The 13,855-nt window shown below is 40.7% G+C and overlaps 1 pseudogene; it reads left to right on the top strand.

The window, feature by feature from the left end:
- Positions 1–13,855, top strand: part of LOC104987171 — a 20,336-nt pseudogene that overhangs the window by 1,409 nt on the left and 5,072 nt on the right.

The raw sequence follows: 13,855 nt of genomic DNA, 5'->3' as shown, positions 1-13,855 counted from the left end.
CCGAAGAATTGATGCTTTTGAACTATGGTGTTGCAGTCCAAGGGACTCTCAAGAGTCTTCTCCAACACCATAGTTCAAAAGCATCAATTCTTCGGCAGTCAGCTTTCTTTATAGTCCAACTCTCACAACCATACACGATCACTGGAAAAACCATAGCCTTGACTAGATGGACCTTTGTTGACAAAGTGATGGATCTGCTTTTTAATATGCTGTCTAGGTTGGTCATAACTTTCCTTCCAAGGAGTAAGTGTCTTTTAATTTCATGGCTGCAATCACCATCTGCAGTGATTTTGGAGCCCAGAAAAATAAAGTAAGCCACTGTTTCCACTGTTTCCCCATCTATTTGCTGTGAAGTTATGGGACTGGATGCAATGATCTTAGTTTTCTGAATGAAAAGTTGAGCTTTAAGCCAACTTTTTCACTTTCTTCTTTCTCAAACCTTGAGCTAACCAATGAATTTTTCTTATGGAAATGTTTGTCTTAAGTTATGTTTATGTGGGAGTGGAGAGCACATAAACATAGCTTAAGATAAACTTTTCCATAAGAAAAATGCATTGGTTAGCTCAAGGTTTGAGAAAAGTTAAGTTCAGGTGGAACCAGGTGTCATTATGGCAACACAGAATTTTAAGAGAAACCTTCTTTTATATTTGTATAGAGAAGGAGAAAAAATATAACACTAGTTTGTTTCCTCCCGCTGCTTAAGAGAGAGATAACAAATGTGACACTTGCAGCCTATTTCCTCCGTTTGAAGACCCCTGGCCTTCCTGCCTATTACCCTTTCAATCCTCTTCGCATGAGCTCTGGTGGAAGACTGGAAGGCAGTGGACAGGTCACCAGATAGCATTGAAAAGGTGTTATAGGTGGTGAGTTCCCATTTGCCAAAGTGGCATGTACTGCTGCTGGCACTATGGGGTGGATTTTCCTGACTGCCCTGAAGATGGATAGTTCTCTCTGTGATGCCGCACCAGTGCACAATGTGCAGAAACTCTTGAAAGGACTAGAGCAACGTACACTGCAATTAAACAAGAATCCTGTAGCCCTGAGGAACCCAGCATCTCTGACAACGAGGCAGTAAGTGACTGCGATGATGAACGTTATGAGACTGCAGGTCCCTTCTTGGCAGCGAGACCTGTTGTACAGCAGAAAGTGAAGCATAAGCAGCCTATGGCCCAGGGTGTACATCTTCAAGGGGCCCCCAATGTGCCTGAGTTAACAACGTATCAACCACATATACTCAGGCAGAGTTGGTCAACTTGGGTAAGCATTTTCAGCAAATGCAAGGGGAAACCTTGGCAGCTTGGCTTTTGTGACTCTGGGATGCAGAGGTGGGCCGCGCACCTGTAGAGTGCTTGTGGGTCCTTACTGAGAGAAGTAGAGGAGTGGCATGTGAGATGCCATTTTGAAAAGTGTGAATGAAGACCCTGAAGAGGGCCCAAGCTGGCAGGAGTACTATCCTGGTTACACACGTGCAAACGTGGACTGATTCATGTGGAGTAATGTGTAAGGGCTCTGTCCTATGATGAGGGTACTGTAAGAATTAGAACAGTGTAGATGATGTAGATTTATAACAGTGTACTGTAGCGGCTATGTCCTCAGATTTACAAGAGTGTAACCATGTGGGTAGTCTGTGAACGCACAAAAAACCCCTCCTTGAAGGGGTGGGCCCAGCGCCTGTGTCTTTAACAAAAGCCCCGTGGGGTGAAGTTGCCCCTGTGGAGGCTTTCCTGCAATTTCACAAGAACAAACAGAGGACTGGACTTGGCCATGGAAGATAAAGGCACTCCACATGTGGTGATTGGCTCTTCTAGCCCCATGATGGCAAGGACTGCAACATGAGTTCCAGGTAATACCTGGAATTGGGTTTTGTTATGTATATATGATGTAATTGTTTGTTGTAGTTACTGCTGTTGCAAGATGTAAATCCAAGGGTCAGTGTTACTCGCCAAAGGAATATTACAGAAGATGGACTGTGTATAGAATGTGAGGCCAGAGACCCTGAAGAGGGTGGCGTGTGGGGAGAGAGCAAATTAGCCAAGATGGTGCGTTCAGGCTCTCTCACCCCACGTTTTGTAAATAATGACTGTGTAGCAACTGGGATTGTTTATAGCACTGCACATGCATGTTATAAGGTACTCGCTTGGTCACAGGATGTTTTGTGCTTTACAGATATTCGACCTCCACCTAGAGAGAGGAGGTATTATTGCTGCATCACAGCTGAGCCCGTTGGGTCCGGCACAAGAGGAAAGAGGCTGTGCTGTGTTAGGTTATATTGTGGCTGGTGCTGTGGGCTGCTGTGTCAGAGCCAGCAGAAAGGCTGTGTTACCGCTGCCATGTCAGCCAGGAAAGAATAAGCATGCCTGTAGTTCCTACAGCTCCTCAAGCCTCCTTCCAGCCTCTCAGCTCACACCTTGCCTACTCTGGATTCAGTGAACCATGTGGACAGTGTGAACAGCGAGACAACTGGTGTCATGAACAGAAAGAATGGTGATACAATCATTTATGACATGTTTAAATAAAAATTTACACAAAAGACATAATAAACAATGTGAAATGACAAGGTAGACAAGGAGTAGATAAGTGATACATGTAACTCTAAAGGAATTCATGTCAAATATAAGTGCCTAATAAATCAAAAGGGAAAAAGCAAACAATTCACTCAACAAATGAACAAAAAGATATGAATAGAAAATTTGAATGGGCAATAAATATGGCAAAATGTTCAGCCTGTACCACTAATCCATGAAGGGCAAATTAAACCACAATGAGGTACAATTTCTTACCCAACAGATTGGTTAAAAAAAATCTGGAGGAAGAGTATTAAAACTGACAAGACCACTTTGGAGATGAATCTAGAGCTATCTGGCAAATTGAAAAGCTCATATACCATGTGATCAGCAAATCATTCTAATGTTGTTAACTAGCATCTTGGTTTCCAAATGTTTCTTACATGGTTCCATGTAGAAACCCCATTTGTTTATATTTTGGGTCAACAGAAGAAGCATATAGGTGTGTATGATATATATATATATATATATAATCTGATATATGTGTATATCTGTGAGTGTGCCTCCATGAAAAATACACATCTTTCTCCCATATGATGTACTGTTTGTTTGTTTGTTTTATTCCATCATGCCACCTTCTTTGAAATGCTGGCCTTAACCCACTGCTTGATTTTATGATTCACTAATAGGTCAAGACTTGCTATTTGAAACATTTTCTATCCCCAAAGCTCTTATTCACACATACTAGGAGACATTTGGAGAAGGCAATGGCAAGTCACTCCAGTACTCTTGCCTGGAAAATCCCATGGATTGGAGGAGCCTGGTAGGTTGCAGTCCATGGGGTCGCTAAGAGTCGGACATGACTGAGCGACTTCACTTTCACTTTTCACTTTCACTTTTCACTTTCATGCATTGGAGAAGGAAATGGCAACCCACTCCAGTGTTCTTGCCTGGAGAATCCCAGGGACGGGGGAGCCTGGTGGGCTGCCGTCTATGGGGTTGCACAGAGTCGGACACAACTGGAGTGACTTAGCAGCAGCAACAGCAGGAGACATGTAGAAAATTTTTTACCATAATTATTTTTGTAATAAACATTTGGAAACATCTTACATGTCTTCAGCAGAATAAATATCAGGTTATTACTGTACATACACATCTGCAGTGTAAAAAATTATAACGTGTAGTAAAGGTTTGAAAACATGTTTGGGAATGCAGAAACAGCCAAAGTTGGAAAGCAGATACTTCTGGTGGCCAGGGAAGGAAAAGGCATTCACAAGAGCTTCAAATGTATATCTACAAAGTTAGGGCTTACAGAGAATACACAGAAAATATTCCAACCATTAGCAAAGTATATTTTTCTGTACATTTTCTATTTTTATAATTTTAATAGAAGCAAGAATACATATGATCTTAGTTGCAAATGTGGAAGAGAGGCTTGGGGTAGTTGGAATAGGACGAATACCACATAACTTTTTTGTGTGTGCTGTTTTGCTTTGTTCTTGTCTGGAGGGCCTGATCCTTGCCCCTCAACCCATGTGCTAGTCATTTTGCATTTATTCTATCTATTTAAGTTCTTACAGTGATCATGACTGATTAGGATTATCACTCCCATCTCACAGACGAGGAAAGTGAAGCTCAAAAAGTTGAGTATAACAACTTGCCTCCGAGCTTGGAACTCACAGTGGTGGAGCTAGCATGCAAGCTCAGGGCCTAGAATGGCCTTCTCACTACATATCACTTTCTCTAGATGTCAGAAAGAAGACTGGGACTCAGTGTAGGTCTCAGCACTGGGGTCACACTGTAGTGTACCAGCATGCTACTATTCCTAAAACACAAAAAAACAGAGACATCATCTTCTTCAGCTCAGAGGAAAATTCAAGTTCTCCCAAGTTGATCCTTGGTATCAAAGGATTCAGGGAAACCCCAGGCCTCATTGTCTTAGGGCCCAGGTGTTCCTAGTGAAGAATCTCCCTGGATTGGGAACCAGAAAGTCAGCCTGACCATCAAATCCAGTGGCTAAGAGGAGGACCTGTGACAGGAGGGACTTGAGCCTGGGTCAGCAACCTAAGGATCTGGGGGTCCATTGGCCTCCTGAGACTTGTTTTCTCCTGTGTAAGAAGGGAGTGATGCTGTGGGTCCTGTCTCCCAAGGGGACTTGATTTGATGAGGCAACACTCTGTGAAATGTGATACATAATATATTTGTAAGACTGTTATCTTTCACTATGTTTTGCTGGATTGCTCAACAAGAAAAACAACTTAAAAAATGTGAATCTGTGCCCTCTGAGAACCACAATTACTTTGCCCCATTGCCACAGTAACAAAGTGCTTAGTCCCACCAAGCTTCACCCAAGACAGATCCAGCCCATCCCAGCCTCCCTGGCACAGGGCAGCTCTCTGAATGAACTCTAGTTCCTCCATTGCCTTATACATCAGAGCACTGGACCATCACTATTTTGGCCCCACCAATGAGCCATCATAAAGGTCTCAGGCCAGAGTATTTCAGGCTTCCTCCTTCAGGCCCACTACTGAGAAATAACATGCCAGTCATCTCTGAATATCCCTCTTCCCACTATGGGACTATGGGAACAACAAGAAGCGGAATGTCTAAAACAGATGAATGTGAATTTACAAACCGCAGACCCCAGTGGCTGGGTCCAAGCCTGAAATGCCAAGGCCACACTCAACAGTGAGAATGATGTGAAATATGTCAGTAGTATTTGCTTATATTTTCCAACAAGGTCAAGCTTCCTCTTGTCCTTTGGAGCCCAAACCATTTCCCCCAAATACCAGGACACTTATCAGATACTGAAACATGAGCATATCTCCTAAAAAATTCTACACTTTCTTCATAGCCCTTCTGCTGTAGGGATCTGCTATTAGGCTACAGACTGGGGAGCTTAAATGGATATTGTTTTTGCATGGTTCTGGAGGCTGAAAGTCTAAGACCAAGCTGTCAGGACACATGGTTTCTTCTGAGGTCTCTGTCTTGGCTTATAGACGGTTAACTTCTCCTTGTGTCTTCACACAGTCTTCCTTCTGTGTCCTGATCTCTTTTTCTTATAAGGATTCCCATTATATTGGACTTAGGCCCACATCAATAACCTTCAGTTCAGTTAAGTTCAGTTGCTCAGTCATGTCCGACTCTTTGTGACCCCATGAATTGCAGCACACCAGGCCTCCCTGTCCATCACCAACTCCCGGAGTTCAGTCAAACTCACGTCCATCAAGTCAGTGATGCAATCCAGCCATCTCATCCTCTGTCATGCTCTTCTCCTCCTGCCCCCAATCCCTCCCAGCATCAGAGCCTTTTCCAATGAGTCAACTCTTTGCATGAGGTGGCCAAAGTACTGGAGTTTCAGCTTTAGCATCATTCCTTCCAAAGAACACCTATTTTAACTTAATTGCTTCTTTAGAGGTTTTAAGTCCAAGTACAGTCATATTTTCAGGTGTTAGGGTTGGGACTTCAATATACAGATTCTATAGGAGATACAATTTAGCCCATGACAGTACAACTCTGCCTGTGCCCTGACTTCCCAATCTGGGCTAACCCCGCTCCAGCTCAAATCCCTGCCTTTTGCCTCCTAACACCCTTTTGCCTTCCCACAAGGTAGCACTTGAAATGTTCTGAAGGCACTCTTGCTTTGCCTGCATCCAACTCTCCAACCCCCCGCCCCAGAACACCAACCACTTGTCAGCAAGGTGCTCTCCTCCACTTGCTGCTCATAAAAGGCTGGCGCAGTCAGTGTGGTGGTCAGTGTGGAAGGCACTGCTGTATCTGACTGCAGTGTCAACCCTCTCTTCTCACCACCCAGGCAACAATTGCTGCTTGTTGTCGTTGAAATATTAAAGCAAGTTTGATCTTTGAAGTCCTGTTCCTAAAATTCCACACCACATTCTTATTGGGAAAACCCAAGAGAAGCCTGTAGATATTGACATGTCTACCTATTCATCTCTCTAAGCTCAAATAAAAGTCAGAGAGACTATTTCTTGCTACCTGCTTTTCAAGATCCTTTGTACCTGTCACATTCCCTGAGTCCCTGGATCTCTGACAAATGTCAACGAGGCTCAGCTCAAATACCATCTTCCCTGGGATTTTTTCCCAAGCCAAGAATTCTTCCAGCATGCATCCTATATTTATTAATGGGATATCTAACTCTCAGGAATTTGCAAGCCTCTTGAGGGCAGAAAAACTCCCAGATTTATCTCAGTATGACCAGAAGATGGCATAATTCTCAGTTTAGTTCAGTTGCTCAGTTATGTCCAACTCTTTGCGACCAAGTGGACTGCAGCATGCCAGGTTTCCCTGTGCATCAACAATTCCCAGAGCTTACTCAAACTCATTTCGATTGAATCAGTGATGCCATCCAACCATCTCATCCTCTGTCATCCCCTTCTCCTCCTGTCTTCAATCTTTCCCAGCATCAGGGTCTTTTCCACTGAATCAGTTCTTCACATCAGGTGGCCAAAGTATTGGAGCTTCAGCATCAGCATCAGTCCTTCCAATGAATATTCAGGACTGATTTCTTTCAGAATTGACTGGTTTGATCTCCTTCCAGTCAAGGGATTCTCGAGAGTCTTCTCCAACACCACAGTTCAAAATCAACAATTCTTCAGTTCTCAGCTTTATTTTTGCTCCAAATCTCATATCCATACATGACTGCTGGAAACACCATAGCTTTGACTAGATGGATCTTCACTGGCAAAGTAATGTCTTTGTTTTTAATATACTGTCTAGGTTGGTCATAGCTTTTCCTCCAAGGAGCAAAAGTCTTTTAATTTCTTAGCTGAAGTCACCACCCACAGTGATTTTAGAGCCCAAGAAAATAAAGTCTCTCACTGTTTCCATTGTTTCCCCATCTATTTGCCATGAAGTGATGGAGCCAGATGTCATCATCTTAGTTTTTTGAATGTTGAGCTTTAAGCCAGATTTTTCACTTTCCTCTTTCACTTTCATCAAGATGCTGTTTAGTTACTCTTTGCTTTCTGCCGTAAGAATGGTATCATCTGCATATCTGAGGTTATTGATATTTCTCCTGGCAATCTTATTCCAACTTGGGTTTCATCCAACCTGGCATTTTGCATGATGTACTCTGCATATATGTTAAATAAGCAGGGTGACAATATATAGCCTTGACATACTGCTTTCCCAATTTGGAACCAGTCCATTTTTCCATGTCTGGTTCTGACTGTTCTTGACCTGCATACAGATTTCTCAGGAGGAAGATAAGGTGGTCTTGTATTCCTATTTCTTGAAGAATTTTCCACTCTTTGCTGTGATCCACATAGTCAAAGGTTTTAGAGTAGTCAATGGAGCAAAAGTAGATGTTATTATGGACTTCTCTTGCTTTTTTTGTGATCCAGTTTCAATGTTGGCAGTTTGATCTCTGGTTCCTCTGCCCTTTCTAAATTCAGCTGAACATATAAAAGTTCTTGGTTCACATACTACTGAAGCCTTGCTTGGAGAATTTTGAGCATAAATTTGCTGGCATGTGAGATGATGTAACTGTGCAATAGTTTGAACATTTTTTGGCATTGTTTTCTTTTGGAATTGGAATGAAAACTGACCTTTTCCAGTGGCCACTGCTGAGTTTTCCAAATTTGTTGGCATATTGAGTGCAGCATTTTAATTCCTTCACCTCCACTATCTTTGTTCGTAGTGATGCTTCCTAAGGCCCACTTCACTTCACACTCCATGATGTCTAGCTCCAGGTGAGTGATCATACCATCATGGTTATCTGGGTCATTAAGATCTTTTTTGTACAGTTCTTCTCTGTATTCTTGCCATATCTTCTTAATATCTTCCGCTTCTGTTAGGTTCATACCATTTCTGTCCTTTATGCTGCCCATCTTCACATGAAATGTTTCTTTGGTATCTCGAATTTTTTTGAAGAGAACTCTAGTCTCTCCCATTCTATTGTTTTTCTCTGGAGGTACTCAAAAGTTGATGGAATTCCAGCTGAGCTATTTAAATCCTAAAAGATGATGCTGTTAAACTGCTGAACTCAATATGCCAGCAAATTTGGAAAACTCAGCAGTGGATACAGGACTGGGAAAGGTAAGTTTTCATTCCAATCCCAAAGAAAGGCAGAGCCAAAGAATTTCAAGCTACCATACAGTTGTGCTCACTCCACACGCTAGCAAGGTAATGCTTAAAGTCCTTCAAGCTAGGCTTCAATAGTACCTGAACTGAGAGCTTCCAGATGTACAAGCTGGATATAGAAAAGGCAAATGAACCAGAGATCAAGTTGCTAACATCCACTGGATCATAAAAAAAGCAAGAGAATTCTAGAAAGTTATCTACTTCTGCTTCATTGACTATGCTAAAGGCTTTGACTGTGTGAATCACAATAGAGATTAAAAACTCTTAAAGAGATGGGAATACCAGATCACCTTACCTGCCTTCTGCCAAACCAGTATGTAGATCAAGAAGCAAGAGAACCAGAGTTGGAAAAACAGATTTGTTCCAAATTGGGAAAGGAGTATGTCAAGGCTGTATATTGTCTCCCTGCTTATTTAACTTCTATGCAGAGTACATCATGAGAAATGCCAGTCCAGATGAATCAAAAGATGGAATAACAATTGCTGGGAGAAATATCAATAACCTCAGATAGGCAGATGATACCACTATAATGGCAGAAAGTGAAGAGAAACTAAAGAGCCTCTTGATGAAAGTGAAAGAGGAGAGCGAAAAAGCTGGCTTAAAACTCAACATTAAAAAAAACTAACATTATGGCATCTGGTCCCATCACTTAGTGACAAATAGATGGGGGAAAAATGGAAACAGTGAGAGACTATTTTCTTGGGCTCCAAAATCACTGCAGATGGTGACTTCAGCCAGGAAATTAAAAGACTTGCTCTTTGGAAGAAAAGCTATGACCAACCTAGACATCATATTAAAAAGCAGAGACATCACTTTGCCAACAAAGGTCTGTCTAGTCAAGACTATGTTTTCTCCAGTAGTCTGTAGTGTTGTGAGTTTTGGACCTTAAATAAGGACGAGCACTGAAGAATTGATGCTTTGAGTGTGGTGCTGGAGAAGACTTGAGAGTCCCTTGACTGCAAGGAGATAAAACCAGCCAATCCTAAAGGAAATCAACTCTGAGTTTGCATTGGAAGGACTGTTACTGAAGCTGAAGCTCCAATACTTTGGCCACCTAATGCAAAGATTCAATTCACTGGAAAATACCTTGAACTGAGAAAGATTGAGGGCAGGAGGAGAAGTGTGGACAGAGAAGAAATAATTGGATATCATCAAGGACTAGAGGAACAAAAGTTTTAGTCAACTTTGGGAGCTTCTGAAAGACAGGAAAGCCTGCTGTGCTGCAGTTCTTGGGGTCACAAAGAGTAAGACATGACTTAGTGACTGACCAATGAACTACAACAACAAAAATTGTTTTAGTAGTGAAAGGATAAGTGAGTTTATATATAAAAGAAAAAGCTGGAGCCAAATTTGTCTTCTCTTCTAAGCATACTCTATCTTTCTACCTTATAACTTTATCATCTCTATCTGTCTTCCATGAACTCACCGAGCAACTGAACTGAACTGAATTGAATGAATAAACAGTTACAAAAGTGCTAAAACTTATTCAAATATTTTTCTTGAATCTAAAACACTATCTGGTACACATGGGTCTCAGTAGAGTGGTAATGAATTACCTTGCTGTGAAGTAAAATGCTTTCTTAAATCACTGCAGACTCATCATCTCATCATAACTCCTTCCTCTCAGTTACAGTGGGACATTAAACATGCATTCATTTGTTTATTCATTCATTCATTCAAAACAGTGCCCTCATTTAATCCTGGGCTACAAGAGATGCAGAAGGTGTTGTCTTTTTCTTCAAGTCACTTCCAGGGATTTGAAGTTTGTACTGTGTAAATGAACAAAACTGCACCCACAAAAATCCACAGGTGCTCTGGGATCAGTGTCTAAAGAACCAGGAAATACATGGTAAGATTTTCCCAGAGTCAAAAGAGGATGGTGGATAACATATCCAGGCCAAAGTCAACTATAAGCTCAACTTAAAAAAACAGTTTGAGAAGGGGAAGTGATGACTATAAAGGCAGGAGATATGCCCTCCAGGCATGTCTGAGGGCTCCAGGAATTCAGGATGGCAGGAGTATTGAGGGTTGAGGAAAGGTGACAGCAGCAAAGGTAGAAAACAAGCTGTGGTCAAATCATGAGGGGGTTGTGTGTCCTGCTTATGAACCTGCAATTCTGGTCAATGCTGCCTTCATCCGGCTGCTTCAAATGCACAACTGCACTTACCAAAGCAGGTCATAGAGGCACTAAAGAGTTCCACAGAGGAGGCTCCCCTGCCACCCCACAAAAGAGGCCTGCAGAAGAGTAAGCAGAGAGCCATGTTGAAGGTGAGCTGGGACCGAGAGAAGCTAGACTAGGGCAGAAGTGGTCAGAAGGCCATAGCAGGAATCCAGAGGGCAAAGGACAGATGCGAGGTAGGGCAGAGTGCAGGGGAGACAGGTGTGGGAGTCTGTGTCCAAGACTCCATGAGAAGGGTGGAGTTTCACAAAGCTTTCTGTATTTTTTCCAAGTGTTTATTCTACTCATGGTACTTATTTGACACTTCCATGTTAATATTTGTAAACTCCTCCCTGTGAATGGTAAATATTTGGAGGGCGGATACTGTGCTTTATTCATCTATAATTATCAGCACTCTAGGGATCCCAATAAAAACATGTTGAATACAAGTGTAAATGAGTCAGTGAATAAATAGTATCAAATGAGAGCTTATTTTCATTCAATTTCTTCTTAATCTAACCACCAAGAAGCTCTTGAATTCTATGCAGACTCCGAAATCAGGGGGCAATTGATACAAACAGGGCCAGAGAAGATTCCCAGCAAGTAGGAGAAAGATTTGAAAGTGAAGCCAAGACAAACAATATTAAACTTTCATTGTGAGCACAAAGAAGGCCAAGGTCAGACCTCACTGAGGTCTCTGCCATTTAGCACACTCACTTTTACATAAAGGGAAATTAATACTTGTCTATTTCATGAATGAAAAATGCATGAGTCAATAAAAATGATATGTTAGAAATAAAGAAAGTGTGACAGATAAGCAGATTTTAGTAACTGTCAAAGTTTTGTGGATATATTATTAATACATGGTCACTTAAACACAACAGAAGAACATGACTTTCAAAGATTAAACCTATATGTGTTTCTGATGTATAATTTATCTTAATACATCTAAAGTCCTAAGTTCTTGAACACTGGTTCTTGTCTCAGTTATTATCTACTGTGCTATAATTAGTCCCTTGCTAATGGCTTCCCACGCACTACTCCTGGTTCAAGGAGTGGAACGTTGTGGTTAAATAGTGATGGCAAACATTGGCACATGCAGAAATGGTGGGACACAGAACATGAGATTTTGCCAAAACTTACTAAGCCTTCTGAGGTGCTAAGATCTGGGAAATCATTTAGTGTGTCAACTGTTGGCCCAATCACTTAATCTAAAAACACAATCAAAAAAATAATAATAAAATAAAAATAAAAACACAATCTACTCATTATGCCATCAGGGAGCAATGAGAAAAAGTAGATTAGGCATGAATTCCAACTTTGCTACTCACAAGCTGGATAATCATGCATAAGTTTAAAGACTCTGGGTCTTATTTTCTTCCTCTGAGAAGTGAGAATCCTTATCAATCTGTGAAAATAGTGTATCTATGGCACTGAGCAAAGTGTCTATGAACAAAGTATACTCAACAAATGCATCCACATCTTCAACTCTCATTTCATTGATCTCCTCTGGATCCATATACAACTCCTATAAAAGTGGGTGCTGAAAGGCAGTGACTTCAGGTTACTTCCTTCTGAACAGCCCCACACCATCATTCTGTGTGCTGGTCAGAACTCAAAAGGGTCCCGAGGTCTCCAGGGGTCCACTCCTACTTAATCAACACTGATGTAGGTGCTGCTGTGGATGGATTTTACAGTGAAAGTAAGTTTCCACATTGGTTGAGCTTAAGACAAAAGTTAGCTTTGGTGGGTCTGATCTGATCAGATGAGTCCTTCAAAGGTACTGGGCTATTCCTTGAAAAAGAGGTCCATGCCATGAGAGGAAGTCACCCTGAGGGATATCTTACCCTACTGACTTTGAAGATGTGGGTGGCCACAGGATTGAATTTTCACAACCATATGAGCTTAGATGATCCCAAGCTCTAGATGAGACCATAACAGTGCCAACACTTTGATTTCATCTTCACAAGACTGAGTATGGCTTTCAGTCATGCTGTGCATAGGCTTTCAATCAACAGAATTGTGAGTGGTATTCTTTTAAGCCACTAAGTTTGTGGTCATTTGTTATGCATCAACAAAAAAATGAATGCACCCTAGTCCTTTTGCCAGTTTTACTTTCTTAAACTTTAATAGCATTCTCATTTTAAAACTTCCATAAAAATGGGGTCTTGCAATGTGACATATCAGAACCCAACTATCCTTTAATACTCTACAAAGAATAGCTATAGTGAGGCTCAAGACAATCCCACCAAGTGAGCTGTGTCCTATCATTTTGTGATGGTCATCCTATTTCTTTATTTTTATAATGGTGCTTATGCTCAGTTTTCTGAGAATTAAATTGATATATGCTTAGAGAAAACTTTGAGGACACAGAAAAGCAAAAAATAAGAAAACATAAATCATCAATAAATTCACTCTCAGAAGCAATCCTTGTTAAATGTATTGATAACAATCTTTATACAGTTAAAAATTACAAACATAGATGAGGATATGGAGAAAGTCAACTATATATATATATAATTATATATAAATATATATTTATTTACTATATATATTATATATTATAAATATTATTGTATTATATATATTATATATAATATATATATATAATATATATATAATATATATAATATTATTATATTATATATATATTATATATAATAATATATAAATAAATATATAAATATATATTTATATATATAAAGCTAAAAACATAATACATACTCTTTCTCAGATTCATTTGATTGACTATAACCCAATAACATTTTTTATTATTTGAATTATTCCAAAAAGGTTTCACAAAGCAATACATTTCCTTGGTGGTGATGGTTTAATAACTAAGTCATGTGACTCTTTGTGACTACTATGGACTGTAGCCCACCAAGCTCCTCTGTCCATGGGATTTTCTAGGTAAAAATACTGGAGTGGGTTGCCATTTCCTTCTCCAGGGGTTCCTTCCAACCCAGGGATTGCACCTGGGTCTCCTGCACTGCAGTCATATGATTCTTTACCAACTGAGCCACCAGGAAAGCCCACACATTTCCTTACTACCTGCAATAAATTCTGATAGTTTTTGATCTTTCATATATAT

This window comes from Bison bison, unplaced genomic scaffold (genome assembly GCF_000754665.1).
Source record: "Bison bison bison isolate TAMUID 2011002044 unplaced genomic scaffold, Bison_UMD1.0 scf7180017864088, whole genome shotgun sequence".
In the NCBI taxonomy this organism is placed as follows: Eukaryota; Metazoa; Chordata; class Mammalia; order Artiodactyla; family Bovidae; genus Bison; species Bison bison.
The sequence above is the reverse complement of the archived record's forward strand: the minus strand, read 5'-3'. Positions and strand labels throughout refer to the sequence as shown.